This window comes from Accipiter gentilis, chromosome 18 (assembly GCF_929443795.1).
Source record: "Accipiter gentilis chromosome 18, bAccGen1.1, whole genome shotgun sequence".
Taxonomy (NCBI): Eukaryota; Metazoa; Chordata; class Aves; order Accipitriformes; family Accipitridae; genus Astur; species Astur gentilis.
Window position 1 is genome coordinate 2,693,676 of NC_064897.1, and position 15,121 is coordinate 2,708,796.

The 15,121-nt window shown below is 41.7% G+C and overlaps 1 protein-coding gene across 1 annotated transcript in view; it reads left to right on the forward strand.

The window, feature by feature from the left end:
• Positions 1-15,121, forward strand: part of UPK3A (uroplakin 3A) — a 41,030-nt gene that overhangs the window by 10,687 nt on the left and 15,222 nt on the right. The window contains exon 2 of the mRNA XM_049821504.1: positions 11,025-11,139. The gene's annotated coding sequence lies outside the window, so the exon portion shown is untranslated. The remainder of the gene's footprint in view (positions 1-11,024; positions 11,140-15,121) is intronic.

Sequence of the window (15,121 nt, forward strand, 5' to 3'; positions counted from 1 at the left end):
CCAAAACCTTGCAACACAAAGCCAATACAAGATGCTACTGTTCTCAGAAAATCTGAAAATTATTCTTGTTCAGAATGTGCAATTTAAACTCAGAGGGAAGCATTAAATGATTCGGTCTCATGCCTATATGTCATGGAACATGGCTTTTGAACCACTGCTGCATTATCCGTGTAACTACTGCTTTCTACCTTACAGTTATCCAATAATGACTTGAATTCACCAGTGATTCATTAGTACATCATTTGTCATGGCTTGTTCAATTAGTTTATGTTTAATAACATGTCAGTTTTTCACAGACAAGGCTTTGCCAGGCTTTGTGTTTGCCAGGCTTCATTTTCCTTCCTCGCTTCTCCCTGCCTCTCTCTTAGCTGAAAGAAAGAGATTAGAGTACCTGGTCTTTTCTTGCTGCAGAGGCTCTCACATGCTGTAACCATTCATGCATTATTTTTGGACAAACTGAAATCTTTGCCATAAGAAATGTATGGCATTTTATGCAGACATATTTTTTTCCAGTGATTTTCATCACATTGTCTTAATAATTTAGTAAAAATATCTCCCAGTTTCCACTCACAAAGAATGAAATGAGTCATTTTTATCTCAGCATCCCAATGGCAGTTTTCTTTCCAGTTCATTCCTCCCTGTGATTTTTCAGTCCTTCTCAGAGTGACTGATTCGAAGCTTCGTGTTCCCCTGTCCATAGACAAGGCTTACCTTCCGTGTTCAGATGTGTAATATTTGTATCTGGCTATGCATTTTACTAGACTCTCAAGCTCAGTTTTTGTGTTGCTACCATTGTACACCTTTTTGCCAATTTTAGGGTCACCTACAATTTTACCAGCAGTGTCCATTCCCTGTCATAAATGACAGTTTTCTGCTACTTTCATTTACACTACCTCAGGAGTACTTAGCTACCACTGGGGAAGAAATTCTTATGTGCAAATGAAATTACAGAACTGTTATATACTTCGTGATAATAACTGCCTACACAACATAACTGGAACACACCTATATATAGGATGTCCTTGGTGTGCCTCAAAGATATGTAAGTTCTTACCTTACAGACCTTTTTTTGAAGCTGAACACATTCCACAATGTTTTTATTTGTAGCAGTGAGACAACTATGTGTAGGTATTGACTATGGAAATCTTTAGCTATAAAATGCCTTGGAATTGCAAAGTATGAAAACACCTATTAATTTTCTGACCTCAGCCAATAAATTATCTTGGTCTTAATACTATTCCAGAAAGACTATTCTCCTAAAATTAATGTGTGGTTTCTTTGAGAAAAATGATCTTTTCATTCTACCAGCTTTTCTAGTCAGCAGGTTTTTTGCAATTTACAAATGAAGCACCTCTGTAGCCAAACCTTTCCGCTTCAAAGTTAGTTAAATCAATGTTTGCCATTTCCAAGGGGTGATTTTTTTTTGCTTCTGAGATTTTCAAGTGTTTCACTCCTGTAATTTATTGCTTCATTTAGTATTAAATTGAACAAGGGGTGTTTATTTGAGGCATTACCTTGTTGAGATCTTTCTTTTGTCGATCAGATTACTAATGTGTAAAATGCAATGTCTCTTAAAGAATCTCTAAGGTGCCAATGCAAATTAATAAGGTTGCTATTTGCAATAGACATGTTGTCAAACTATGAGTCTATTGACTCTTGTTTTCCTAAGGGGCAGAAATGCAGAGGGTTTTACTTACCCTGTACTCCATATTGCTCTTGAGAACTTCAAAGCATAAGGAAAACAGTGGAACAAATGAGGGAAGGTGAGCCAGATGGCAACAAAGGCACAGAGAAATCAACCAAATGTTTTAGTGCAGAGGGATGAATGTTATGTATATCAGAGACTATGACACTCTCTATCTGTTCACAAGTTCTGTGATGTCTGTTTCATGTTGCCACATTTTTTTTAGTAATAAAAGCAGACTCACAATGCAAAGCATGAAGACTAGGGACATTCTCAGGATAGTGCAGTTGAGGCGCATGACAATTAAGTGACTTGCTAAAGTCACACAGAAAGCTAGAAGAGATTCAGGAACTGGAGTTCCCAAGGCCAAATTTAGCATCTTAGTCAGAAGTTCTCCTTGTATCACACCCCTTTCCTGATGTTTCAGGGTCCTGACAGGGGGCGGGCTTAGGACCGATCAGAAGGCAGTTTCATTACTCCTGCCAAAACATATAACAGTGACTGAAAGAGATATTTACTTCCCAAACACAACATGGAGAAGGTGTCTTGATCATAGCAAGGGAGAGTGGGAGGGAGGCAGCGTGAAGGCCGAGATTTGCAAGGCAGGGGGAATAGAAGAGGAGAGGAAGAAAGACCCCAAAATGAGCAAGGGGAAGGGGCTGATGAGGAGGAAGCTTGTTGTTGCAGTGGTAGAATAAGAAGTAACAGCATATCCTACTGCAATGGTGAGGTACCAGGCAACCAGTGTGCACCTAGAGGAACATCAGTAAAAATTCACGAGCCTGGGAGCTGATGAGAGGTTTCCCGGGTTTGCCTGTGTTTGGCCATGTAGCAGAACATCAGACCTGCCAGAAAAGACTCTCTCCACTCCTTCCCTGCAATAGTTACATTTTCTGGGCTTCCCTTTTGTTTTGCCTCAGAAAACAACAACAACAAAACCAAACGAAAAATCTCAAATGGGGGAAAAAAAAAGCTCCCAGACCCCCAAACCCCAAATGCAGAGCAGTCATGAAATCACCTTTGAATTCACTAGGTGGCAACACGGAGTAAGAAATCAGCACTAGAGTCTTCAACCAGAACATCTGGTTGGACCTTCACAGCCCCCCTGCCCCTTCATCCCCACCAAACAAACTCAAGTTCTGGTTGATCAAATGACCACCTTCTAAACACTAAATAAAATACACTCCCTGCAGATGTATAAATATTGTCTCAGTTGGCCAGTGCTCATGCTGACTGACTATCACCACACTATCTGGTTTCACTCACAGTCACCTTTGTGTGGCTTTGATGTGGCATTGAGGCTACCAGCTTTGACGTAAGCCTTGGATCTGTAACTCTCTTTGCTTCCTGAAAGCAGAGCAATTACTTTCCAATCAAGCAGCTTAAGAGTGGGGAGGAAAGAAATCATTCATTTTCTTGGAGTATAAATCAATTACATGTGTTGAAATGTTCCCACTTTACTGAATATGGGTTTCCAAGGGAGACATGGGCTTTCTCTTCCCATGTTCTGCTAGAGTAATGGCAGCTTTAAGTCAGTAAACAAAGTGGCACATGATTAAAATTTATATTTTTCTTTCAGTTAAAATATACAGGTTTTGTCTTCTGCCATGTAAACCTCTAAACTGAGCCATTTATAAAAAGAAACAATACCAGCATGATATGATTCAAACTTAATGCTCTTTCATTTCCTTGTAAATGGAGGCAACTCTACAGAAGTGTCAAAGCCCTGAGGGCCCAAATAGTCCCTAATGTCCCTGACCAGCCTCACCTGGGGCTCCCACCACACTCCTCCCTGCCCATGGACCCGGGGGTCTATTTAAGCCCTGCCTTGTGCTACGGTCTTTGTCTGGGCTCCATGGCAGGGGTGCTTGTGTTCAGCCTAGCTGTGCCCTTGCCTGGCCATGGACCCTGTTGATCTAGACCTGTGAGTTGACTTTCTGGCTTGACCGCGTGCCTGCAGTGTCACCATGGACCTGCTTGGTGGTTACTGGGATCTGTCTGACCCTGGTTACCATCAACGGATCTGATCCTGACTTGTGGAATGAGTTCCTGTCTTGATGCTGGACCTGTTTCATTACCACAACCTTGCCCAACGGCCCGGACCCTGTGCTTCCCCAGCACTCACAGGCCTGCCCTGCTTGCCTGGGGCCATGGAGTGTCCCCTGCCTGCTGAGGATCTTGCCCAGCTGGCTCTGGCACCCCCTTGGCTACTGGCCCGAGGGAGCAGCTGGCCCGTGCTGTGCCCTGAGGTGAAGACTGGAGTTAGCACCAGTGCAAAGCCTGCTGCTATGAAAGCAAGTGAGAATAGAAAAAGCAGTTAGGTGTGGGAGCACCCACAGTCTATGCATGCTGGAACTCATCCTACCCCTAATGAGCAGGTGGAGATGAGGCCCAGAAGTCCTTTTGAAATCTGCTGCTGGTGGCAGTCTGCTCCAAACATCAGCTCTCTCATGGACCTTGCAACCTTCTCTCCAGCTGTCCCAGTTGTGCAGATTCAAACGAGGAAAGGGGGCCGCTTTTCTGATGAAGGGCTTGGGAACCTCCGGCCTCGGTGACAAACCTGGCACACGGCTGATTTCTGGATGTCACAACGTGGCCACTGCAGACCTAGGCCCAGGGCCCTGCAACCTCTTGAAAGAGGTACCAGTGCAAGTTAGTGGCTGTCCTGGTTTCAGCTGGGATAGAGTTAATTGTCTTCCTAGTAGCTGGTACAGTGCTGTGTTTTGAGTTCAGCATGTGAAGAATGTTGATAACACGGATGGTTTCGGTTGTTGCTCAGTAGTGTTTAGACTAAAGTCAAGGATTTTTCAGCTTCTCAAGCCCAGCCAGTGAGAAAGCTGGAGGGGCACAAGAAGTTGGCACAGGACAGAGCCAGGGCAGCTGACCCAAACTGGCCAACGGTGTATTCCATACCATGGGACGGCACATCTAGTATAGGAACTGGGGGCAGTGGGGGCAGGGGATCGCCACTCAGGGACTAACTGGGTGTCGATCAGCGGGTGGTGAGCAATTGCCCTGCGCATCATTTGTACATTCCAAGCCTTTTATTAGTACTGTTGTCATTTTATTGGTGTTATCATTATCATTATTAGTTTCTTCTTTTCTGTTCTATTAAACTGTTTTTATCTCAACCCACGAGTTTTACTTCTTTTCCCGATTTTCTCCCCCATCCCACTGGGTGGGGGGGAGTGGGTGAGCAGCTGCACGGTGCTTAGTTGCTGGCTGGGGTTAAACCACGACAGTGGCTGTGAGCTCTTGGTTCCCCTTGAGTTTCCAACTCTGCTGAAGTTACTGCCTCCCATGGAGGCAAGCTGTCACCTCCCATCTGAACAGCTTGGGAGCACCTCAGAGCCCCTCTGGGCTTCTAGCAGCATGCCAGCCACTCATCCAAGGCAGAATGATATACTCTGACGTGTCACCCCCACTGAGCTGTCAGCCTACTCAACATACAACTGATGAAGGATGGAAGAGAGACATGTTCAGTTCCTGTGCCATCCCCCTCCTTCCTATTCAGTCCTCCCATACACTTGTCAACTTAGTCTGCTCCAGCTCTACAGCTGTAAAATGGGAACAGCACTTCTCAGCCTCAGACAGCTGGGATACAAACCCACCCCTGGCTCTCGGACTTCCAGGCAATACTGTCTGTGGACTGTGTAGCCCAGTAAGTGAGCAGCTGGGTGCTTATGGTGAGTGATACTGGAAACTGTGTAGCAAAATGTCTCTTTCAGATTAGATCTGTACACAATGTTTATTTAGCCAACCATTCTTAACCCCACTGAAAAATGTCAGCTTTCTTTATCATGGACTCAGCAATGGCATTGCAATTTAAAAGTGCAAATATGTATGGGTAGGCATCTCATGCTAGATTAAATCTAAGCCAGAGAAAGATGGGTTCATTCTTGGGTAGTCACAGTGCTCTTTATCTATATCTCTTCTTTATCTTCACTAGATAAATTTTTAGTCCTCCCTTTCTAGAATTTCTAGTCCTATTAATGTCAGGGACATCCTACTCACAAAGTGCTTATAATGTCAGTAAACATTTTATTGGTTTCACTCCCAGCTCTCTGACCTGGTGAGTGAGCACGTGCTGCATTTCTCACTTCCCTTCAATCATGAGTAAGCACAGTGACTTTTTTTTTTCCTGTAGGGTATCTTGAAATATTTTCACATAGGCCCAATCAATCAGCCATGGAAAGACTACACATTGACTTCAGCGGGCATCAATCATATCATACAAAACATTGCACAAATACAATAGTAGTTACAGCAGAATACCAGTTAGTAATATAGTATTATATCAGCATTTACACTTAGGGACAGAACTACAAGACATTTAAGTGCAGTGATCAGGCAATGCTGAAACAGCCCTGGTTGTTAGGATCTTCTGATTCATGTTTTTTAGCGCTTCACTTCCTAGTTCTTAACCAGATATTAATTATCTGAAGACAATTCCACTTCCATGTTTTTGCTCCACATCTTTTAAATATGTTATGTCTGAAACTCTGTAAGGAACACTAAGAAGCTTGAAGTGCTTTATTTCCACAAGTGCAACTTTAACAAGCAGACTTTTCATTAGCTGTGACCACATAGTCACTGTGTATGCCTTTAAGTATGCACCTGCAGGCTGAAAGGACACCACTGACAGAAAAATGGCAACTTAGAAACACCTGTTCTCAGAATCCTGGCACCACAATTAATCTCCTCTGTTGTTTGGTTTTTACCTTGGCAATAACAGCAATTGCAAGTACTACCTTCTAAACTAGATCACTGCCATCTGCAGGGTTTATTCAGAAGGACAGGCGATACGGGTCCTCAGGAAAAGAGAGATTAATAAGGTCAGGCCTAAAATCAGGGGCTGGATCAAGAAAATAGCTCTCTTGTGCACAAAAAGGAGACTATGAACCCTGTGTTTTCTCTCCATGCATGGTGTAAAGCCATTCTGTGCTAATCTGAGTAACTCATAAGCTTGAGCTGGAGTGAAAGCATTTCTGGGGAAAAGGAGAAAATACCTCATCTTACTGTGGGGCATAATGGAGTTGGACTGCATGAAAGGAGAAGCATGCTGCCCACACAGTTCCCCCACAGACACAGACCATACTACCATGGGGAAGTAGGAGCATGGGTCAAACTGTTCAGAAATCCGTATATAAAGCAAACTATAAATCTGAGGAGTCATTTGGAAAACAAACCTCTCTTTGTAACATCCGGGGCTTTTCTGGTAATGTCACTAATAAGACAACAGTATATGTTGCTGTTGGTAGGAACTGCACACTGTGCATGGCTCTTTCCTTCCTCACTTACCTATTTATACTGCAAGCTTTTCAAGGTGGAGGCTATCCTTCTGTGTTTATATGGAGACTTGCACAGCGAAGACATTGTCTCTTGTGGGATTTCTATGTCCAGCTAAAATATAACAGAAAGATAAATATTAATTGCAGCAACTTAAGATATACATAATGGAGAAGTGCATGCAGTTTATTTTATTCAATGTGGTTTCTTTCCCTCTGTTACTTGGAGAGTATTTGTATTCTGTGCCATATGTCTACATCATAAACACTATTTCATTGCAGGAAGGCTTTCATCCTAAAACTCAAGGCTCGTCTGACTCTAATTCAATGTCCAAAATAGAATTCTAGTAAAGACAGATTAAAAATTCTTTGGCTTAGATAACTAAGCCTTATATGTCAAGTGATTTTTTTTTACCCATTTAACTCATGCTACAAATATAATCATTGTATTTCATTAAAATAGTGTAAATTTTTTGAGCAACATTGTCTAGTGGAAGGTGTCCCTGCCTGTGGCAGGGAGGTTGGAACTAGATGAACTTTAACATCCCTTCCAACCCAAACCTATGACTGTATTCTATGACTGTAAATACAGATTTAGAAGCCCAAGTTTCAATGACTTTCGATCTCAAAGAGCTGGAAGATTGAAAGCAGCTATACAGCCAGCCAGTAGAACTCTATTCTTGCAGGTCAGGTTGAAGTATGAGCAAATAAGTGTGTATACACCCGATCACACACAAATATGCTCTTAAATTAGGACTGACAGAAACCATTCTCTTTAAGTCACTGTAACCTTGACCACTTTCAAGAGCTCTGAACTAGGTTGTAAAGCAAGCTGGCTTTAGTGCCCAGTTTCATCTGAATGAGAAAGTGCTATATAAAGGTGAGAGATTGCTATCACTAAGCCCTGTGTCTTCAGCCCTCAAGCTATCACTTCATTCATCATCTAGTACTTTGGTGCAAGGGGGGGGGGGGGGGGAGAATATTAAATGTTAATGGAGATGCTAACTTCACTCATAAATATTTTAGTGGATGAAAAAATGCTTAAAAAAGGGTTGGTGCAGCTAATATGCTCTATAAAAACAAACATGTATTCTTCCTCAGACTATTTTTTTCTTTAGATGAGCCTTTTCATAATGCTGGTAAGATGAATTACAGTTCACCTTTTACAGTACACTTCTTTCAAATCATTATAAACTCTGATCTCTTCAAAGATGCAGGACTCTTCATTTTAGCAGGCTTTGGATCAGATATCACTACTTCACTCAAAGAAAAGAGTTTTGGAAGAAAATATGTCATTTTTCCTGAGAGATACTAGCCTATTCTGCAGTTACAGTGTAAATTCCAGTATGAAACGCTTTGTTGGTTTTATATCCCTGGATGCCTATAAGACAGAAGAATATCAAACAAGGGCCATTCCTCGGCAGACTGAGATGCGGAAGCAAAAGGTCAAATTCTGATACATAGCTTCACAGAACATATGTTTACATTCCTGACAATGTTGAATTCACCCTTACACTGATGAAACTGTACATACAAACTGCCTTGAAATTATATTCTTTGGTTATCATCTAACCAAAGAGATCCTTCCCAAATCCTGAGTTTCAGACTGCTGCTTAAATCACAGGACCAGAGCACGGTACATTCCTGTACGAATGTCAGTGAACAACATCCGTACAAAGTCACAGACGCATACAATGCAAGTCTCTTTGGGGAACTGTTAGGGAAACTAGGCAAACTAAGCTATACATGAAAACTAGGCTTCAGAAGAGATTCTGATGACATCTGGGTCTCTGTGGGTTCATTTCAAAAGGCAGTGAATTTAAGGGCTACAAACCAATACCCTATTTCAGAGAACTATTATTTCTTCTTAAACTCACGTACCTAACCCAGCATTCCCAAACAGTTATAAAAGGAAGGCAGGGTGGGGATGGGGGGTAGGGAGGTACAGCTGGAGAGGAAATAATTTTATAAAGAGACACAAAACCAGTTCATTTCTGTTTATAGATAATGTAATGCAACTCATTAGAGTAATATTGCCAGACACTTTTTCTTGACATTTAATTGTGATCTCTAATGTAATTAAATAATTAGTATAGCACTCATTATTCCATTAAATTATTTACATGTTGGAATAACAATTTAAGTTATTGCACACTGCCTTAGGACTTAATATTACTTTTAATATGTTTTATTAGCACATCTTAATGTCTCTATGTGTATTCTGTGGAATAAAGGAAGCTTTGCTTAAAGGATGAACAACAAAACAGAGCCCTCTATTCTTCCTTAGCTTTTGCTCAAGCAAATGTCTGCCTGAAGTTGACTGTAGTTTAGCTTGTGGTAAGATTAAGTATGTGGGGGGGAAAGGTCTGGATCTATAATAATAAAGATAAATAGCACCCATACAGCATTTACTCATTGTTAGTAAATTATTCTATTAAACATTGTGTAGTATCATTTCTCAACCATTAACAACATACTTTGAATTCCCTATTTTTACAAATTCATTGGAACATCATTTGCAGCCAGCAGAAAAGACTGTTCTTTACTCTGCTTACCAGTGTTTTACTTTGTAACCCATTCCCTTCTGTCACCATCGCAGGATGCTGCCACCATTTGTACTTAAGGCTGACATCAGTGTTATTTTAACCATAGATTTTTCTCCAGAAACCTTTTCTTGATCACCTGTTTCACAAACTACCCTATTTAAAATGAACTAAAGCCGATCTCAAAGCCGAGGACTTGGAAAGAAGCATTGGCACTGTCCTTGCCCTACCTCCAGGGCACTCCTGCCACAACTCTTTGGACACACCTGAGCCTCGGACCTGCAGTGCCAGCTGGTGGGGTAAATGCTGAGAGACAGGGCGAGTACAGGCAGACAGCAGTGAAGGGCCATGAGCACCTAGAAGCCGTCTCTGAACTACGTGGCAGATGGAGGGGGCAGGCAATGTCTCTGGATGATGTGCAACATTTGGGAACACTGCACAGAGAATAAAATTTCCAATAACTTTTAAGGTTTTTGTTCTATTACTGATTGTGGTTTCAAGCTCAAAGTTTATGTAATTCCAAACTCTTGTCCTTGGCTATGAATGCACTTGCAACTTGCTTTGCTGTGAGCTGGAATATTTTCTATAACTCGGTACTTCTGTGTGGATTACCGCTCCAACTTTCTCCTTTTTTCTTTCAAAAAAAGCCCTTTCTCCTTTGCCATCCTACCAGCTTGTAAGTTTGAAACGCTTGCTACAGCAGCACTGTTTTTACTCAGCACCACCTGATATGTGTGACGTTCCCACATATCCCGTATGTGCGAAGGCTCAGCACTGCCTTAGCGTTACCCACTCCCTGACGGTGGGAAGGGACACGGGGGAACTGCAGTGCCAGCCACAGGCATGCTGCTTAGGAGGTCTTTGCTGCTCCTCTGCTTTCTACCTGTTGCTTCAGGAGCAAGTCACTGTGTTTGGGATGTGTAAGGTAATTTGTTGACAAATAGGTAGAGAAAGGCTGTTTGACTCAGTATGTGCTGGCTTTCTTTTCATGTTGGTCACGGAGAGCTTTCTCTCTTTTTTTGCTTCTGACGTCATGGAGCTTTTTGCTTTGGTTGTCAACTTTGTGTTTTCAAAATCTTTGTTCCACCACCTTCTCTCTCCCAGTTCTCTTCAGCAAGTTCTGCTCTGTTCTCTCCTCTCCTATTCAAGAGCCCTTTTTAAAGAATTATGGCAGCATCAAGGAGCACAAGGAACAGCTGGCATGTGCAGTTCATTTCACTTTTTCACCCCTTCCCCAAGGAAAGGTTTGTGCATGCAGAGTAACGCTTTATTTCAGGAAGGCTTTGCTTGCATTTCTGATATATATGGTGCTATATATGCTGTGTTCTTGGATGGAAGGAGGTTCATTTTCTGATAGTTACTAGTTTCCATGAAAGTCTATTATGCAGGCTGAGCAATCTGTCTCCCTCACGTACGTGCTGTATCATGTCTTTCATCAAACCTTTCTCTTTAGAGGAAATACAGCTCTGCCTTCGCCTTCCCTGTGTCTTTCCCTCTCATTGTTTGCAGAACACTTAAGAGAAACTACGGTCAATTAAGAGGGCTTACTGCTTGGAGGAGACTACAGATGTAACACTTGATATAAACCTATGTAGCTCCATTGGGTTTGGCTCATTTTGGCTTTGTAAGTGGTATTCGTGTTTATGATGTTGGATTTATGATGCTATCCTACTGGATGATAGATGTGTATTGCTATGTGGTAATACACCTGGGATAGTGGCAATGACTTGTTATAAAACTAGATGGATTATATACTTTAAAATGTATTTTTGCTGCCCTGATTAGTGAGGTACTTTAGCATTTGATGTAGAAAGCCATGCATGATAACATTAAGCCTGCGTTACAAATGTTCTCCAAATTCTGACATGTCAGTGTCAGTATCACTAGTCAGCTTTTAGTAGAAAAATTGCTTTGACCAAGCAGGACTACAGCTGTGTAATACAGCTGCAAATTCCTGAGCTTCTGGATGGTTCTCATTAAGTGCATTGCCCCCCCATACATCCATTGCATTTAGGAGAACTGATTCTTAAGAGGAGACTTTAGCCCTTTTTGAGTTATAAATGTCCTTACAGAAAGCTTGATGGAATAAAGATCTATAAGAAGCAATCTTCCTTGAGATGCGCAATTCTTTGTTAATAGAATAATTGAGATTAACGGAAAGTAGAGCGAAAAATGTGTAAATAACTGGAGCCGAAACACAGCCCTGCAGTAGGTGAACAAATAAAAGGCATGCCATGTGAGAGAAGCATCAGGACATAAATTAAGCTTTGACAGGTTGAGATCTGAGTACAAGTTTGGAGCTTTTCTTTGGGTTTTTGTAGCTGTTTAAGTCTTGCCACTACTAGACAGGACACTGAAATAGCAGAGCTATTGATAGGAAGTTGTCAGGTTGGATGAGTGCTAAGCTAAATGTAATCCCTTTTTCAGGATTTCCTAGAAGAACTAGGAAATGAATTAAGCTTGCTCAAACTTTTCACTTCAGGCTACCAGTGGGATTGATCTGTGATCCATATGTATAGATAGTTGCAAATGATCAAATTTCCCCATTTTAATGCTCTACTTTTCATAAAATAATACACAATAATTGGCAGTGTAACGTGCTCTTACACTGCTGCAGATGTGTAATGAAACATGACAGGTTAAGTGATTTAAGTTAACTCGTTTTACTCCACAACTGCAAAGGCCTGGGAGATCCCATACATCCAGCTCACGTGGCTCAGCTGACAAGCTGGAAGCTGGTAAATCACAGCAACTTACTAATTACCTGTGATTACTTCTATGCAGTCACCAGGTAGTACAATCGTCATACCAGTTGCTGTGAAAGAAGAAATTGGGCCTATTTCATTCCCAGTTTTAAAAGTATTTAAGGCTGGAATAGCACACCATCCCTTAATGTTTATAATGACCCAGTGTGCTGGACTTACTCTAGAATTATCTGTGCTGAAGCTTAATAATTCTACCAAACAGAAATGGCCTTTTGGAGCTATGCTTTTCTCTTGAATATTTAACAACAAAAATAGGGGAAAATATCTTAAAAATGTAAAATGCAGAAGATGGCAATGAACCATTGTGGTCTGTCTGGTAGAACAAGAATTACAGCCATACTGAAGGAAGTGAAAAGCTCTTATGCATTTGACAAAGTCTGTTTAGCACCTTTTCATTATCATTTTCAGGACTTTTGTACTAGGCATATGCTTTAGCAGGCACTGTGTAAGAATGTTTACTATTAATCCCCAAACCAGCATAGCAAATGAGATGCCAAAGTCATCTGCTTTTGTTTTATCACCAAAAGCAGCACAAAGGATCTGACTTCCTTCTTGTCTTTGCATGAGGGACAAGGATGAGCAAAGATGTGTTCTCAAAGAAAATTGTACACACCCATCCTGGTTTTGGCTGGGATAGAGTTAATTTCCTTCTTAGTAGCTGGTACAGCATCTTTTGGATTTAGTGCGAGAATAATGTTGGTAACCCACTGATGTTTTAGCTGTTGCTAAGTAGCGCTTAAGTCAAGGACATGCTTTGCCAGCAAGCAGGTGTACAAGAAGCTGGGAAGGAGCATGGCCAGGACAGCTGACCCTAACTAGCCAAAGGGATATTCCATACCACAGAATGTCATGCTCAGTATATAAACTGGGGGGAATTGGCTGGGAGGGGTGGATCGCTGCTCGGGCATCGTTCAGTGGGTGGTGAGCAATGGCATTGTGCATCACTTGTCTTTTCTTGGATTTTTTTAAAAATTATATTCCTTTTCATTATTATTATTATTGTTGTTGTTGTTGTTGTAGTTGTTGTTAGTATTTTACTATTTACTTTAGTTATTAAATCATTCTTATTTCAACCCACGAGTTTTACTTTTTTTCCACTTCCTGATTTTGTGAATCAGGTAGTCTGCTTGGTCTCTGGTCTAGATTACGGCAGTTTTGGTCCATATAGCCCCACATGGGCATTTTCTAATCTGATTTATTTGATTATCCTTACTGCAGTATAGTTGAAAACAAATTCACATCATGCTGCATTGCAGCCTTCCCGAGAAAGCATTTCTAAATCATCTGAATGAGTTTTAGAGAAAGCCTTTCCTTCTTAGTTAGCTGATTGTTTATCCTGCTGATGGGCACCCCTTTGTACAGACTCCAGTAAATCCATTTGGTCTTGTCTTTGCATGTGCTTCTTCCTTTGGCTACCTTCTTGTTATAGGCGCCCTCTCATCAGGTATTTATATGCATTGATCTGGTCCCCCCGAGCTTTCCCTTTTCAAGGCTAAAAACCTGCAGCGCACTCAGCCTCTTATGTGAGATGCTCCAATTCTTTAATCATCTTAGTTGCCCTTCCCTGAACTCATGCCAGTAGATCCATCTCCCTCCTGTACTGGGGAGCCCAGAACTGGACACATCATCCCAGTTGTGGTCTCACCAGGGCTGAGCAGAGGGGAAGGATCACCTCCCTCGACCTGCTGGCAATGATCCTCACGCAGCCCCACGTGCTGTTGGCTGCCTTTGCCGCAAGGTCACACCGCTGGCTCGTGGTTAACTTTTTGTTCCCCAGGAGCCCAGCTCCTCTTCTGTAAAGCTGCTTTCCACCCAACTGGCCCTATTGTGTACTGACGTTTAAGATTATTCCTTCCCAGGTGCAGGATTTTGCAGTTTCCTTTGTTCAACTTCATGAGATTGCTGTTGGTCCATTCTCCACCATGTCCAGGTGTCTCTGGATGGCAGCACAACCCTCTGGTGTATGAGCCACTCCTCTCAGTTTTTTATCATCTGCAAACTTGCTGAGAGTGCACTCTGGTCCATCACCTAGGTCATTAATGAAAATATTAGGCAGTATTGATCCTAGTATTGACTCGCGGGGTACGCCATTAGTGACTGGCCTCCAGCTGGACTTCATGTTGCCGATCACAACTCTCTAAGCCCGGCCATTCAGTCCACCTTGCTGTCCGCTTATCTGGTCTGCTCTTCATCAGCTTGTCTATGAGGATGTGCATATCCATATATACATAGCTTAAACCTTGAGTTTCAGAGTTTGCACTCTTGGCGTGTGGCTATACTGAAAACAAATTGCTCAAGAATCAAGCCTTGTCACGCAACAAAATGCTGTGTGTATGAAAAAAAACACAACTGGGTCTCAGCTCCTGAGCAGGAATATCTGTTTAGACTGTGTTCATATGAAATTCACTCTTGGAAGCCAAATGTATTTAAATTATTTCAACAGCTTGTACATATGGCAAGCTATATCATGAGGACTTTATTTCCAGAAGTTCTGTGCAGGAATGCTTGGAAACTGAAAGTGAGTTTGAGGGTTGTATTCTATGTCTGCCCAAAATTGACCAGTGAATAGTATTACATAATTCTTCTTTTAAAGGCTAAAATAACCAATACACGGACGTAGTTCATAAGGAATACTCTTTCCCCAAATACATATAGTCTGAATAGACAATACCAAAAGCTGAGAGCAGAATAATTTTTATTCCTATTTTACAGGTGGGCAGCTGAAAACCAGAGATTAAATAGGTTGCTTTCAGAGGGAGCCTCTAACTATGCATAATCTTTTAGATCTTCATCCAAGGTCTAAATCACAAAACAACTCTTCCTTAAGGGAGTAATTAACAG